The 16,023-nt window shown below is 38.8% G+C and overlaps 1 protein-coding gene across 2 annotated transcripts in view; it reads left to right on the top strand.

The window, feature by feature from the left end:
* zgc:172282 (leucine-rich repeat and fibronectin type III domain-containing protein 1-like protein) overlaps window positions 1-16,023 on the top strand; it is a 55,622-nt gene that overhangs the window by 33,237 nt on the left and 6,362 nt on the right. The gene's annotated exons all lie outside the window — the stretch shown is intronic.

The raw sequence follows: 16,023 nt of genomic DNA, 5'->3' as shown, positions 1-16,023 counted from the left end.
GCAAATTTATATTAAGATGAATGAAGCAAAGTGGTTTTTCATCATATTTATCTAATGTGTATTTGTCTCAATGTAATGTGTCATCATTTTTTCCAAAGGTAATTTACTGAGTATTAACTCAGTAAATTACTTTTGTATTTTTTCATAAAGGACACTGTCTCTCCTCAATCACAGTGTTAAGCCATAGGTAAATCCAATATATCTGTACTATTACATCAGATTACTTCTATATTTATCCCATATAGGAAGTCTGCTAAGGGCTATGGTTAGAAACCTGCATTATATAAAGTGTTTAAGCTGAATTTTAAGTCTTGGCTTGTTGTTATAGACAATACTAACATGGGGGATTAGTGCTGACTATCTCATATTGGTTATCCACTGCCCTCTGACTCAATGAGAATGAAGGTCATGCATCTCTTAACACTGAATCATACTGTATGTCTACTAGAGAGTAATATTGATTTATTTGATCTTTAAGGGTAGAGTGTTAATAGCGAAGATTAGCTTTACTCAAGCAGAAAACACAGTGACGACCTGTGCGCACTCCAGTCCTATATTAGAGCATGTTGCAGGAGGCTTTTGGGGATTTAATGTAACTGCAGATTTAGAGCACCAATAAATCGACTGACCTACTTATAACAGCATTGACAAGTGCCATTTGTAGAGCCCATCCCTGTGCCCATCCCTTCCACTGGGCACATGAAATGTACGTCAGCCACAAGAAAGACAGTTCCAGTCCACTCTTGTGCAACCACTTATCTTCCATCCCTCATTCGCATTGCATCGTGCATCCCACTTAAAGCCTGCCCCCTAAGGTCTGTTCCATAACAAGCAGCAAGATGTCATGTTCACCCTCTGTCTACCACACAGGGATGTTATTTCTTTGCTGCATTCATAACATATTCAACACATACTGTACCTGTAGTCATATTCATCTAGTGAGGAGGGCATTGCAAAACCAAACATCAGCTATTAACCGTGTATGATGATGGGGTTTACTGTCATTATCAAAACTACTTTAATATGCTTACTCACTTCCAAGGCACGCGCACTTTGTATATCATTCTGGTATTTTAGGGCTCACAGTGCTATTCATTGTGCAACGTGCTCAACAGTAAGTTAAGGCCACTGTGATCCTTCCAGGTGAAAATAGTGCAGAAAGAAGGGACATTTACATTCACATCAACAGTTTGAACAGAATCCAGATATTGTAGAATGACAGATTATTGTATGAATAGTCAGAAGCATGCGTTAACCAAAGCAAGCACTTCTTTTAACAGAACATACACATTTTAGAAATCTACTCTTCAAGTGCTCACACTCAGTAAACAAGGCACAATGCAATACTTTACACTCACTGGTCATGTTAAATGTCGATTTCATGCCAGACTTTTTTTCTTTGTTTTTTTTAATTACTATAAGAGACAGATTTTTTTTTCCCTCTCAAATTCACTCAAGTTTAATGGCTGTAGATCAGTGTCTATGGCAGGGGAAAATTATATTATTAGATTTAATGTTCAGATAAAGAGAAATCCCTCTGTTCCTGAAACATTACACGAAAACAATTTGGTCAGATTTCATTTGCAAATTAGGCAAATATAGGAATAGCTAATCAGGTAACGGTTTATGGTCTTTATGAATCAGGCAGGCAGTAGATTATTTTACACCTTTCTCCTCTGTCATCACTTCATGTTTGAGGTGCCAACAGGACAAGCAATATACACGTCTTTTTCTACAGCAGCTGTTCCTTTTGTGGGATCCAGGTGAGCTCTCCTGCCAGCTAGAACTGCCTCCAGCATGCCTCCAGCACGTTCTGGGCCTGCCCCGGGCTGTCCTCTCAGTCAGCCATGGCTGTATACATTCAAAGGGAAGCACATGTGGGGTTGGTGTCCCTAACAGGTGCCCAACAACCTCAGCTGGTTCTTCTGAAAGCAGAGGAGCGGGGACCTAACTCCAAGGCCCTCTGGACTCTCTGGCTCGTCACTGTGTTACAGACATTGAGATCAATCAGTGTGTGAATAAACCTTATTTTTGGGCTGCCTGAATCCATAATCATATTCCTCCGATCACTACCCAAAGCTCCTGACCATATGTGAAGGTCAAAATAAAGACAGATTGGTAAATAAAGATCTATGCATTCTGGCTGAACTCTCTGTCCCCATGGTCCAACACAGCGCCTGAATTTATGCAGCCACTTCATCTACCCAGCACATCATTCTATGACCCTTTTCTGAAAGAGAAATGGAGTTTGACTCTGATGCCATCTAAAATTATGCAGCAAAACGCTCCACTGCACACAGGAAATCTGTTAAGCAAGGGGAGGACATCGCTTGTGAACAGAAATGCCATCATAATGTCACAGAACTGGACACTCTCAGACTTCAGCTCAGCTTTGATTTCCTAGCCATGCCCGGCGCACACTGTGAAAGAGGGTATAAAGACCAAATGTCTCACCACAAAGTCTGCAATACCCAACACTCCCAAAATATCTTGCAAGCCTCTATAGCATGCCATTATCGCCTAAACTCTTTTGGCAATTAACAGGATAATAAAATAAAAATGATCACATTATAGTCTCCAAAAAAGTTAAATGGAAATTTCTATTCTGTGTATTTGCAGTAAGTCACAAAAGAAAAGTCACCATGCTGTACTAATAAATCCCAATTGTAATGGATTTTTAAAATGACGAGAGGGGAGCACATTAAGATGATTATCAGAATGTACGTATTTTGCAGCCATCTTTGAACAATATGAAATCAAGGATGTAATCTTTTCCGTTGCTTCTCATTGACTCCTACTTATATACGATAAAATGTCACTGCGGCTTGGGCGTAGTGGACAAAGCATCTAAGACTGTTAAACAGAATCACTGAAAATAAGAGTTTGATCAAGAGTAATAACGGGGAATATCCTGTGGCATTTCATTTTAAGGAGCACAACTACATCTACACTAGTATCCCAGATATGACCGGGCTGCTGCAGGGTCCTTTGTCTGTGTTAACCATCAAAAAAAATCCTATATTTCTAGAAAGAGATGAGTCCTCATCCCGACATAGTAGTTACATGAAGAAACATAAAATATAATGGTAAAAATTTTATTCATCGACATCTTGGTTGAAGTGGAAGCCTACATAAACATGATATGATAAATTAAGAAATTGTTGGACTGTTGGATGATGGTGATATGGTATTTCTTTCTGGCATTTATGTGAGGGAAAAGTTCCCTTTTGCACATTCAACATGTGCCAACTCCAGAAAGGGTAGTGCTATATTCCCCTATACCACAATAATCACGGGAAAGGTGTCTAAGGTGTGTTTGCGTGTGTGGCCAGTTTGAAATCCACAATCCAAACTATAAACAGAAACTATAATAACAAGGTGCCTGTAACAGGTACAGTTGTGGAGCCAAAATCTATATTATCCCCAGCCATCAGTTCTGCAAAAATATAGGACACACTGCAGTGAGGTCAGTGTTCTCCTCATTACTACTGCTGTGGATGTTTAAAAGAAGATTAACTAGGGAAACACTCGTTTTATAAATTCTGTGTGTCAAATTTCCCTAATTTAAAAAAAGGTGTTACTATGAAACAAAGGCACAACTATGAAATTAGGAGTAAGGAAAAGATAGTCAAAATGATTTTCTCCAGAGTGAGTGCAGTTACAGTATTCTTCACTCTGTCTCCTTCATACAACCCTGTGAGCTGCCTCCGGTGAGCTAGATTGTATGCTGAAGTGTTTCCACCATTACTTTATGACTTCTGTCTTCGTATCGTCCTTGTTATTGAGTGTATGTCACAGCTTTCTCTCTGTCACAATCACAGTGCTAAAGTCAGCAGAGGAGTCTTATTAGATCTTAGCACTTGCTCTCGAGACTTTTGATCGACAGTCTGGTTTTTGCTCGTCATTCAAATAGGAAATTGGACAGTCACAGGGATGTTGGCCTGTTGTCATTGACTTTGGGGAGGTGAGTCCTAGACTACAAGTACAGATTTGATCTTATCATATTTTCCTTTATCCATACAGTAACAACTGTGTGGTAATTACTTTCATTGGAATAGTTTTTAAAACTCAGCTTCCATAATTGAATTATATAAGATGTAACACATTCTATAATTTGAAATCTACAATGGACCCAAAGTCATTTGCAAAAGGAGGATTCTGTTAATAATTTTGTGTTATTTTCCATCAACCATGACTTAATCGATAACACTCCTCTTCTAAAAACATAAAGAAAATACTGAATTGATTTAAAAAGGGCATATGGTGTGCAAAACAAATAGGCAAGCCTCTTCTACTGTAAGGATCTATAATTGTATTTTGTTTTCATCATTCTCTGCTCCTCATAATTGATCCAGCTCTATATTGGCTCACACTCTGTAGATTCAGTCCAGGGGACTGCTAGAGCTCACACTCATCAATGCAGCGTCTTCAATTATGGCTGCAATGTACTCATATGGTTCTTTTGTTTGGTCCTTGCTCCTATGCCTGAGCAAAGTGTCATGTGATCTCTGTTGCTCTCAATTTAAAATGATTTCTTTTGAACTACAGTACACTATGTGTGTGGTTTTATCCAACTTTAACTGTACTATACAGTTGTTCGCCTTTTCCTACTTTACACTTATCTGGAGTTGTAATGCCTCTATTCACAATTAATCAGTGACATTTATGATGTTCTGTTCGCAGTTGTTGATAATGGGATATATGGTATGAAGAAGAGACATCTTTATTTTGTTGTCACACTGCTTAATAAAAGCAGTACGGTAACGGTGATAAGGTATGGTAATTACATGGGTTGGAAACGTATAGCACTTTTAAAATATTTCATTAATCGCTGAAATTTTGTGCATAATAACAGATTTACATTAGCTCACGTTTCTGATTTTGACTCTAAATATTCCAACTTACTCACTGAATTTCTCAAGAATAACCATAACAAAGAACGCAAAGGAAGCAAGAAAACATTTATCCTTGAGGCCAGCTCACTCGCTCTTCCTATTCGTCCTTGTGAAAGTTTTGTTTCCTCAATAGAAATCCAGGCTGGAACATTAATTTAAGAGATTGATGGCCTTGTAAAAACATGCTGAAGTATTAACGTGCTGTTTTGTCCATGTAGGACAGTGGATAGAAGGAGGAGAACCGGTAGGAGGTAAAGGAGAATAGTTGAAAGGCGTAAAAAATAAATAAATAAAATAGAAGGGAGTGTGTGAGTAAGGATGAAGAGGTTTACACTAAGGCAAAAGACAGATGAAGAGCAACAAAGCTGAAGAACAAGAACAGTAGTGCTGTTGCATGACTCTATCAAATTTCCACCCTCCTTTAATGAATCTATTCAGGAAATCGGGTTGGAATGTATGAGCTACCCACTCATAATCACTAACAACACTTCTGGCCTCTTGACTATGTCCCTCATTTATAATGACCTGACCACATTTAGATAAATCTGCTTTGGCATAAGTCAGTGCTGCAACTACATTTGATGTTTTAATTGTCTCAGAAAGAAATATTAGCACACATATGGCCAGCCCAGTGGCCTACCGGCTGTAAGGAAATCATTTGATGCATCGGCCAAGTACTGTTGTAGGATATCTTTAGGAATTTTCTAAAACTCACCTTTTTTTCTCCTGTCAAAGAAACTGAGCATCAATTATGATGAACTATTGAAAGCACACCATTATAAAACACACCCGCTTGACACAAGAAGACCATGAAGCGCTTGTTGTATTCTACAATGCTTTTATTTTGAGAAGAGGCTCTTTAGAACCAGCATGACAACAATCATTAAGATTCCTGTTTCTTTATAGTATTTTTTTTCAAGCCCAAAAGATAGACAACACTTAGTCCCAACCCCAAAGATAACTAACAACTTCAAGACACCGTGCCTGGAACATCCAGATTTAATCGCTTCTTAAATTAAAGAATGCTGATCAATACTTGTTATTAAGCAGCTAGACTGGCACTCAGTTGAGTGCATACCTCCACCAAAGCAAAAAGTACAAAACTCAGAGTGTTAAGTGAAGAGATTAAGAATTCCTGGATCCGCCCCTTTAACTGGATCTGCACCCAAATTTAATGGGTTCTTCCCTGGGCCATGCCCCATACCTTCACCAAGTTTGGTGCAAATCATTTTGGTAATTTTTTGTGTAATCCTGCTCACAAATAAACAAACCAACAAACAGACACAGGTTGAAACATAATCTCCTTGACTAGGGCAATAAAACTTAAAGTGTCTAGTGTCACTATATGTCTAGTTTTTCAAGTTCCAAGCAATCATTCTTTCTCATTGGTATGGTGTTGGACTAAACTGTTGCTAATTGGATTAGATTTAACATCTAGTATAGGGACAAGGAATTTTTTGTTGTTGTTTGTTTTATAAGCATTGTGATATTTTCTGGCTAAATAAAGGAAGTGGAGTCACAAACTTATTTATGTGCAGTATATATATAATAATAACCAACTATAAAACGGTCACACTACCACCTAAAAATTTACTCAGGGACCCCTACCTGACAACTACTTACAGTACAATCTGGTGTATTTAGTGAATATTGGCCATCTTTAAGGGGGATGGTTGGGTATGACCATTATAAAACACAAACACTCTTGTGCAATGCCTGCTATGAAGCCATTTGCTAAGAATGATGACAAGAACACACAGCTTTCCTTCATCGATGAAACAAAGGACATGTCTGTCGCTACATACTTCTTGGAACATATATTTTTGTACTTTATCTATGCTTCGTTCATTTATACTGCAACTAATCAAGTCCAATCAATTTTTTTTTTTTTTTTTTTAAATCAGTGTCAGGATAAATTACTTTTCCAACTATGGACTTTACATCAATGCTCCTATAGATAGAAATTGCAACTACATAAATAATTAGTTTTGTTGTAGTGTCTGAAAAAGGAAACAGTACAGTGGTACATAAAACTGTGACTTGGGTTAGTAAAGGTTTTATGCCTGTCGGTGTGGGTGCTATATTTAGAACCCAAGTTTATGCCAGTGGATTCTAAATTTTTGTCGCTGATAAGAGGAAAAATATCTGATGATTAACCACCAGTTACATCTGCTATAAAAGTGTAAATGATTTATTGCAAGTGTTTTCACAAGGTTGTCTCACAACTCTGAAATCTTATCTATCTGAACACTTGTATGAGAGAGAAAATGAAAAGAAATTATACAGACAGAGAGGCAGAGAAACTAGAGATGGGAGAAATTAAGCAGGAGAGCAGGCTGAGAGAGATCGAAAAACATCAAGACAGGGAGGCTTACAAAGGGGAAAAGAGACAATGAAGAGGAACTGTGGAGGGAGGAAATTTTTATATAGTATGCAGGAAGAGAGGGAGGCTATGATTAAAAAAAAAAAAAAGGGGAAAAAATAGAGAGGGGCTGTGTCAAAACACTGCTGGACTGGAAATCTAACAGATCCAGCCACCCAGTGGAATCATAAAAATACTGACTCAGTTGCCCAGGGGAAGATGAAAAGGGGACAGCTCAGCCCCTGAGAGGGGGCATCAGGACAGGGCCATCAGCTCACAAGACCCCAAAGGGAAAGTCCACACAGAATGATTAATTATTTTCATAATTAAAGCTTGTAACATCACATTTTGTCCCCTAGGTCCTATGAATACCTAAACGCTATTCTGTTCTGCTGAAAATGACAAGCTCTGAGAATGATTTTATTTCTATTTTATCAAATGTCCACTCAGCGCTGTAATCTGTGAAACATGTAATTTTTCCCTAGGAAATCTAATGTATGTTACCGATCCTGGATTTAGTATTTTAGGTATCGATATCTGTGTTTCTCTATGTCTCTATGTTGGGCCCAGGACCTTAGAGATTCTCTTGGTTCACTGGATTCACTAGGTTCGGTAAGGAACCCCCACAAAACACACATGACCACTGACTTAAGAATATAGTAGGAAAAAAATATACATATTTGTAAAAGGGATCTGTTCATTTTCATTTCTCTACACACTTTTTTTTTTTCAATGCATCTTCTCTTTAGAACAAAAATACCTCCACTTGACCAAATTCACAACCCTCATGTACAGTTAAAATAAATTAGAATACAACCAAAGCAATAAGGTAAGATAACCTGAAACCAGATAAATACTTTCTGAAGTGTTTCAGTTAACAGTCTTTGTTCCTGCTTTAAGGTTTGTCCTTTTAAGTTCTTTAAGGTTATAGGTTTATTCAGTTGAGTTCCTTTACACAAGAGGCTCCATTAAAATTATCAGGTACCATTAGGTTTTTTGACAATATCTTTTTTTTCAGTCTTGGTTTCCCTAAAGATTTTTCTTTTCGTGTGTGTGTTAGTCTTGGGTCCAGAAAACAAATAACATGAGATTTCAGAAAAAGAGACAAATAAAATTTAATTATCCTCAGTTAAAGGGGCAATGTGTAAGAACTGGCCAACCTTCAAATTCATTCTCCACCACTACTAAAAGAAAGGCACAAAAAGCCAAGACTAATGTTTGCGAAAACTTTCATAAATAAGCAACAGTCTTTCTGGGATGATGTTTTATGGACAGATGAAACCAAAGTAGAGCTCTTTGATAATGCAGTGCTTCAGTTTGTTTGTAGGCGACTAAATGAAGTTCATAAAGAAAAGAACACTATCTACAGTGAAACATGGTGGAGGTTCTATCATGCTGTGGGGCTGCTTTGCTGCCTCAGGTACCGTTGGCACTGACTGTATTGAAGGAATGATGAAATCAGAAGATAACAAGGCACTTTAGAGCAAAATGCGTTCCCCAGTGTCAGAAACTAGTTTTATGGGGAAGGTCTTGGAGAGAGCCGAAATCTGGCATTGCAGAAAGGCAAACTTAAAGGGCTTGAACACATAGCAATGGAAGAGTTGCAGAAACTACCAGCAGACAAATGCAAGAAGCTTCTAGATGGCTACAAGAAACGATTTAGTGGCTGTCATTGTTGCCAAAGGTTCTGCAACCAAATATTAGTGAAGGGTGCCTACAATTGTGTCCAGGGTACATATGGGTTTGTATTATTTTTTAATTTCTTAAGTAACATTGGACATTTCATATAATATTTTGGTTATACAAAACTGACCGGGACTGTAATTGGGAGGAACTGCATGACAGTGTTTCTCTCTCTGATAACCTACTCAGCTACTCAGTGGCTTAGTAGTTTCCTCCCTCTGGCGATACTGCCAGCTCCTATCAGTTCCACTTTCAACTCTTGGAAATCTTACACTACAAGTTATTTTACTTTTTTCCAGACCTAACTGAGCTATTGTCATACACCTGTCTGAGCTGCATGGTCTGCAGTAGCTATGGGGGGTTTGGGAAAAAGGTTGTGTGCGCAGCCGCTTAAACAGCACCTACCGATAGCTTGCAGGTGATGCATTCAAAGAACATCTGTAAACTGTGACTACATAAAATAAGCTGCGTTACATTCACTTTTTTCAAAAAAGAAATTATTTCAATAAGTAATGTCCCTCTTTGGCAGATGTTCAAGATTGGTATTACAAAATCCTGTTTTATCATTTGAAGTTTAATGTTAGTCCACACATCCATCGTCAATCCATGATCAGTTCAGTGACACATTCTGTGTCATTTTTTTGCTGTGTGTCTAGCAGGATGGGCAGGGTGTGTGTTTTGCAGGGACTTTGCTGTCAACCCTTTGCCCTCTTCTGTTCAGTACTGCCTGCACTGGAGGAATAATTGGCACATTAAATTATTTAAAAAGAGCCAGGGCACATTATCATAAATATTCACTTGACGCTTTGCTTAGATCAACAGTCAGAACCCAGTGCTCTGGATGTGACTTCATGACATCTCATGTGTGTGTGTGTGTGTGTGTGTGTGTGTGTGTGTGTGTGTGTGTGTGTGTGTGTGTGTGTGAGTGAGTGTGTGAGAGAGAGAGAGCGAGCGAGCGAGCATGTATCTATGTATTTTGAGTGTCCAGGGGCTGATTGATGGACAGTATTTACAAACAAAGTGTCCTCCCGTCAATCAACATAACCGAATGCAGACAGCACGAAAATGTCAGGTTCTTGCACAGACGCATATGTGCACGTAAGCATACATATCCACACTCAGCGTGGAAATGTCAACAGCACTCAGAGTACGCACACTCACTCATGAACAGGCAGACGCAGGACTTGGCAGTGCATTGCCCCTCCTCAGTCTGCTGTTGTAACAAGTGCCTCTAACAAACCTGTCACTGTTCTCGTCTGAGAAAAAACGACAACGTGCTAACAAAGTAGAGCTGCTGATAACAGGTCTGTTAGCATCTATTAATGCTATTTATGACCACAGACACCGAAGCCTTCGTCAGCCTCTGACTGACTACACCACTGCTGTACGACATAGTGGCAGCTCTTTACACCGGTAAACGTACTCCTTATTAAGCCTTAATATTTTCTTGACAAAATAGCATTTTTTAGAAATTACCATCGAGACATACATTTGTTATAAAAATTAACATTGTGTTGTGATATTGATTGATTTGATTTTCAAAAAGAGAATTCTGATTTCTTGAATTTCTTGATTTCTTTTTTTTTAAGCCTGCATGTCAAAGCATATCTGCATTTCCTTCAATAATCTTCTATTGATATGTTCTAGTTTTCAGAATTAGCTCAGAATAATTTAGTTCATGCAATTTTGAGCTGCCAATCTGTATATAAAGTCCAAAGAGAAACTATTCTATTGCGCATATTAACATGAAACACACATATACAAACTCTTACATTAAAGCCCCATGTACGTCTTTCACTATCCAAGTATCTATCTATCTCTATGTCAACATTGACACATTGGAGTTCTGATTGAAAATGTGTCGAAATAAAGTATGCAAATTCTGTTCTGTTTTCTGTGGGATTTTCCATTGCAGTTATCAAGCAGTTAGATCATGAATTGTGCAGATACGTTGTGTTTCACAGCACACAGGCAAGGAATAACCTGGGGAAATGACAGCAATCTACAGTAATTACTAGTCTTCAATTGCTCTGGTGTTGAAAGCAGTTAGAGATGAAAAGCCAAAAAAGGAAAGCTGATATGGGGGGGCATGTCAATAAAAATATTCTGATAAAATATAGAGATACATGAGAAAACAGGCCTGACTGTTCTAAAACATACTGACAGCAGAATGAAGGCTCTGGACACTTTTCTCTGAACCAGATCACACCTAAAATAATATGCAGAGATGGCAGCATTACCATAGCTATTCAGTATTCAGGGTGATGCACGTGCTGTGACAGATTGCTCTCTGTCACAGCACAGGGGGAGGATGTCTTGCTCCCCAGATCCCATTGGTCACTGTGAAATCTCATTTGTCTCTCAGTGGAGGTTAAAAATGATCTGTTAAGATTGGGGTGCAGTATGTATTAAAAGCATTATTTACACCAGGGGCAGGAGAGTAAACTGTACAGGGAGAGAAGACGACTTAGTAAATGGCAGCAATCTTTAAGTAATTGTACAGTAAGTACATGGACGTCATTGTGTTGAAAGTTAAAATGAAAACACAAGAGCTGAATAAAGCAAAAAGCTGGTGAGAATTTCAAATATTAAAATTTGGAAAATTTTACTGAATTCCTATAGATGTCCTTAGGCAACGGGACTGTTGTTTTTTTGTTTTTTTTTATGTTTGTTTTGTTTTCCTGCCATCTGCAGCCTCCAGTTACATAATAGCAGTGTGTATTTATGTAATTTTGCATTTTGCCTCATCCAATGTGTTTAACCTGCAATTTTGAGGTGCAGTTTCCTCATGTGTAATGCATATTTCATAAAGTATTGCAATGTTCTTATGCAATTTTTTTTAACCCATACTTCTGGTACTTAAATGGATTTTCACATATGGTACATTACACTCAGAAGTTTGGTATCTCATCAACCTCCTGCTCCCCAACTGTAGTATTTTCATTTTCCTTTGCACTTTGCACTACAACAGCAAGGTGTAAACCTGAGCACCGTGCAATGCCCAAAGTAGTAATGTCTCAAGATTTGGTGTTAACACTCTCTCCACATAAACAATAGCTCATACAAAAGAAAAGCTTCCGGTTATAATGTGTTGAGAGCCTTAGTCATGTTAAAGAAATTAATAAATTGAAAAAAAGGGATTATTTTGAGGAGTTGTCATCTTATGCAATCATTTAAACACATTAATCAGACTATTGCCATGCTTGCAGTATTTTTGTACATATGCACACAGAGCCAGATCTCATGGCGTGTGCTAATCTGTTCAATTCAAACAATGAGATAGTTTATTTGTTTGTGTATTTGAATAAGTCTTGCAGTCTTTTAGCTGTGTGTGGGCGCACATTCATGTGTATGTGTGTTTGCAAATGTGCAAGTGTGCCTGTGGGTGTGAGGATAAACCGAGGAGCGACAAAACATAACTGACTGTGGATCTGTTTGTGCGGTGTGTGTGAGAGCAGCGGTCGTACAAACCATCAGTTTTGCTCATAGCTTTGTGTGTCTTTTTGTGTGTGTGTGTGTGTGTGTGTGTGTGAGTGTGTGTGTGTGAGTGAGAGAGAGAGTGAGTGAATAGTGGAGGACAGGAATCCATTAAGCAGTTTAACTCTGTGTGTGTGTGTGCGTGTGTGTGTGTGTGTGTGTGTGTGTGTGTGTGTGTGTGTGTGTGTTTCTGTGGTTGAACCCATTAACTGAATAAACCATCCAGTATGATTGTGGTGTCAAATGGGCTTGCTGAAGCATTTCTGCTTGGCCCAGCAGTCCTTGTCCTTTTTAAAGTCATGACACACTTAACACAAGACTCAAAACTCTCAGCCACAGTTAATTATTGATTGCTTGAGAATGTCGCATCAATCCTCACACATCCGCATAACTGTGGATGTACAAAACACAAACAGATGTTGGCCAATGAGCAAATCACACACCATATGCTGATTTCATCAAATATAATTGAAGTCGCTGCAATCATTTTTGTACATCTGGAAACAGCGTAGCGTGGTGAATGAGCATGCTGCCCCTGAAGTGGAAAGCCCAGGTTCAGTCTCCTGTTTCAGCAACATTCCTTGATTGAGACGTTAAATCCTTCATTGCTTCAAGGTTGTTCTGTAACTGACCCTTATTGAGGTCATTCTGGGGGGGGGCATCTCTAGAAAAACAGAGAAATGGCATGTACACAAATGTAAGGCATTAAAGCATTAAATTCTTTTCAGAACAATTAGGGAATCTTCTACTCAACAAATGTTCTGTACGTGTTCAAACTTAACAAGGCAGATGGTGGTGGTATTTTATGTCACCACCCCCCCACACGAACTTCCTCCACCTCATTCCACCCACTCACTTCTCATTTCATGTGCAGCTGCCTTTCAGCAAAGCCTCAGAGCAGTGGAAGTTTCCCAGTTGGCTTCCTATCAAGACCGGAGCACTTATAGGCAGGGGGACACACCTGGGGGGTTTTCAAGCTGATTTTCACCAGATTTACCTTTCTTGACAATCATAGCAGAAATTGTGTTTGAGGGCAACTCTGATGGTTGTCAAAGATTATCTGGGTAGAAGAGGTTCACAGATTCAGTCTCCCCCAATCTGGTTGGATAAGATTGATCTGAGTTGCTTCAGTGATAACATAATTGATATTCATGACCTAACATCTGCACTGGTCCTGATCAAGTCCAGCGGTGTGTGGGGTTTACAGATTTATACCAACAAAAGACGTTAAAAGACAAGGTTAGGAGATGATGTGCATATCTAGTACTGATAATGAATACTCATTGAAACTAATAATTTAAAAAAAAAAAACACACTTTGTATTAATATGTAGATTGACTCATAACAGATGCAGATAAAATCACCCATCCTTAGACCAGACAAATTATTTCACTGCAGTTTCCCTTGTAACATAAGTTCAAACACATGGTTCCCTTTGCATGTGTGTGTGTGTGTGTGTGTGTGTGTGTGTGTGTGTGTGTGTGTGTGTGTGTGTGTGTGTGTGTGCCCACAGAAGGATGTGACTGTCATATTTAGTGCTGCCTAGTCATTATGAAATGAAATAAAACAAATCAAATCAAGGTGACAAAAAAGCTCACTGAAATGAAACCAAATGACAGCAAATCACAACAAAGTGGAAAATGTCAAGGACTGGCTACAAATATAGTGCCTTACACACTGGGCCTCTTTACTTCGTTTCTCTCAGTTATCATAGATATTATCATGATAATCCCTTATACTACCCCGTCTGGCTGGTTTCCACTTTTTGAATGAAATGAGAGATGCTTAAAGTGGTTCATTTAAAAGAAAACCATCAAAACATAAGTTTTACTATTACTTGCTGATGTTAGCATTCACATTTACATAAGAAGATGGAGTGAGGAGTCCCAGTTAAATGCCTGGGACTCCTCACCAGTCAGTTAGACCTGAGGAAGCTTTTCAGAGGAGAGGTGAAACGTCTTCAATAAACCTCAAGCAACTCCAGTTGCCTTTGAGAGGAGAGACAAACAGCCATGATATCATTCCACTCAGACACATTTAGAAGACCTCAGAGTCTGTAGTTTTTTGAAGTTTAATAAGGCAGACTCTGCTGTTTTCTATAAAATGTTTTTTCTTTCAGTACACCTTTTGAAATTGCTTACGGGAACCCAAGCCCAGCTCTGCTCTCAAATCTTGCTGTTACCCTTCGGCAAGACAATGGGGCAGATAAAGTTTCCTTTTCAGATTCTTATCAAGAACTCAGGCCAGGGATCCTCTCACATCAGACTTCACAACCATGCGAGGTCACACACACACAGAAACACACACAGTGCTAAGCAGAGCCAAGAAATACTTCCTGGAGGGGGTTCAATGCCATCGATGAGCTTGGCACTGAGACTGGGCCAGCCAATACTCTGCTGCCCACTGGCTCCCACAAATACACACACACAAACACACACACTAGCCTCCCATCAGCTCTATTTCACTCTGACTATGATGCATGGCATGTCTTTCTCAATGCTGAGGTGGAAATACATTTATGGGGGAGGGATAAATGGGCAGAGGAAGAAAAACTTACAGTACATTGGGGAAAATGTGAATGAAGCAAATGGGTAATATAGATAAAATGTAGAAATGACATATGGATGTTTGACAATTCCACTATTTTACCGAAGACCCCTAGAGAAAGCAAAACTAAGGTAAGCACAGAAAAAGCATTGCTTCTGTTTACCAGGGTGACACTCCCCCCACCCCAAATTTCCCCCAGGAAAGTATACTAGAAGGAAATACTGGAGCTTCAGTATTTACCTCGGGATAGACCGAGATAGAAAATGACCATGGGAAGAATCAGGAATGTGTTTAATCAGAGAATGATGATTTCTGCAGCTGTGGGGATGGATCTGTGAGTATTTGTCAGAGCAAAGGCTTATGAATTCCAGTTCTGTGGGGAAATAAGGACGTTGAGATGGCTGTTGAGCCATAGGCAGCACCACATGGAAATACATAATGATAGCGCATGTGTCATTGCTACAGCTTTCATAAAATAGGACACAACAGATGCAAGGAAACAATACAAGCAAATGTATTGATAAGTCATTTTGGATTTTTCCTCACTGCTTGTTGCATTTGTACAGTGTAGGGGTGAATGGACAGAGAGTTCGACACAGCCAGGTTTGTGTTGGCAAGTATTTTGGCTTTCCGATTCAGCTCTACAGCAGTTGTTAACCTGATGAGAGGGCACCCCACTGTGCAATTTCATTGAGGGCAATATTGCAAGATATTGTGATATCATTTTCAGCCAACAATTTAAACCAATGATTTTTCAGACAGTGATACACAAAAAAGACATCTCCATTTAGTTTGTAATTTGTTAGCTAAACTAAGTGTTTTATTCATTTACACACAGTATCTGTTTATTGGTCAAGAAACACTAACACTAGAAATCTCAAAATAAAAAATAAAGGTGAGGACAATAAAAGAAAAGAGCACTGGAAACAATCCATATTAAGCAGGTGATTTGTTAAAGAAGTGTTGCCCTGTACTTTAGAAGTTTCCAACACAATGAAATGTAAACTGAAATGTTTGTTCAGTTTAAGGTGCCGTAGTCTTGTCTGGTCCATTAAACTG

Source organism: Xiphias gladius, chromosome 7 (genome assembly GCF_016859285.1).
Source record: "Xiphias gladius isolate SHS-SW01 ecotype Sanya breed wild chromosome 7, ASM1685928v1, whole genome shotgun sequence".
NCBI lineage: Eukaryota > Metazoa > Chordata > Actinopteri > Istiophoriformes > Xiphiidae > Xiphias > Xiphias gladius.
The sequence above is the reverse complement of the archived record's forward strand: the minus strand, read 5'-3'. Positions and strand labels throughout refer to the sequence as shown.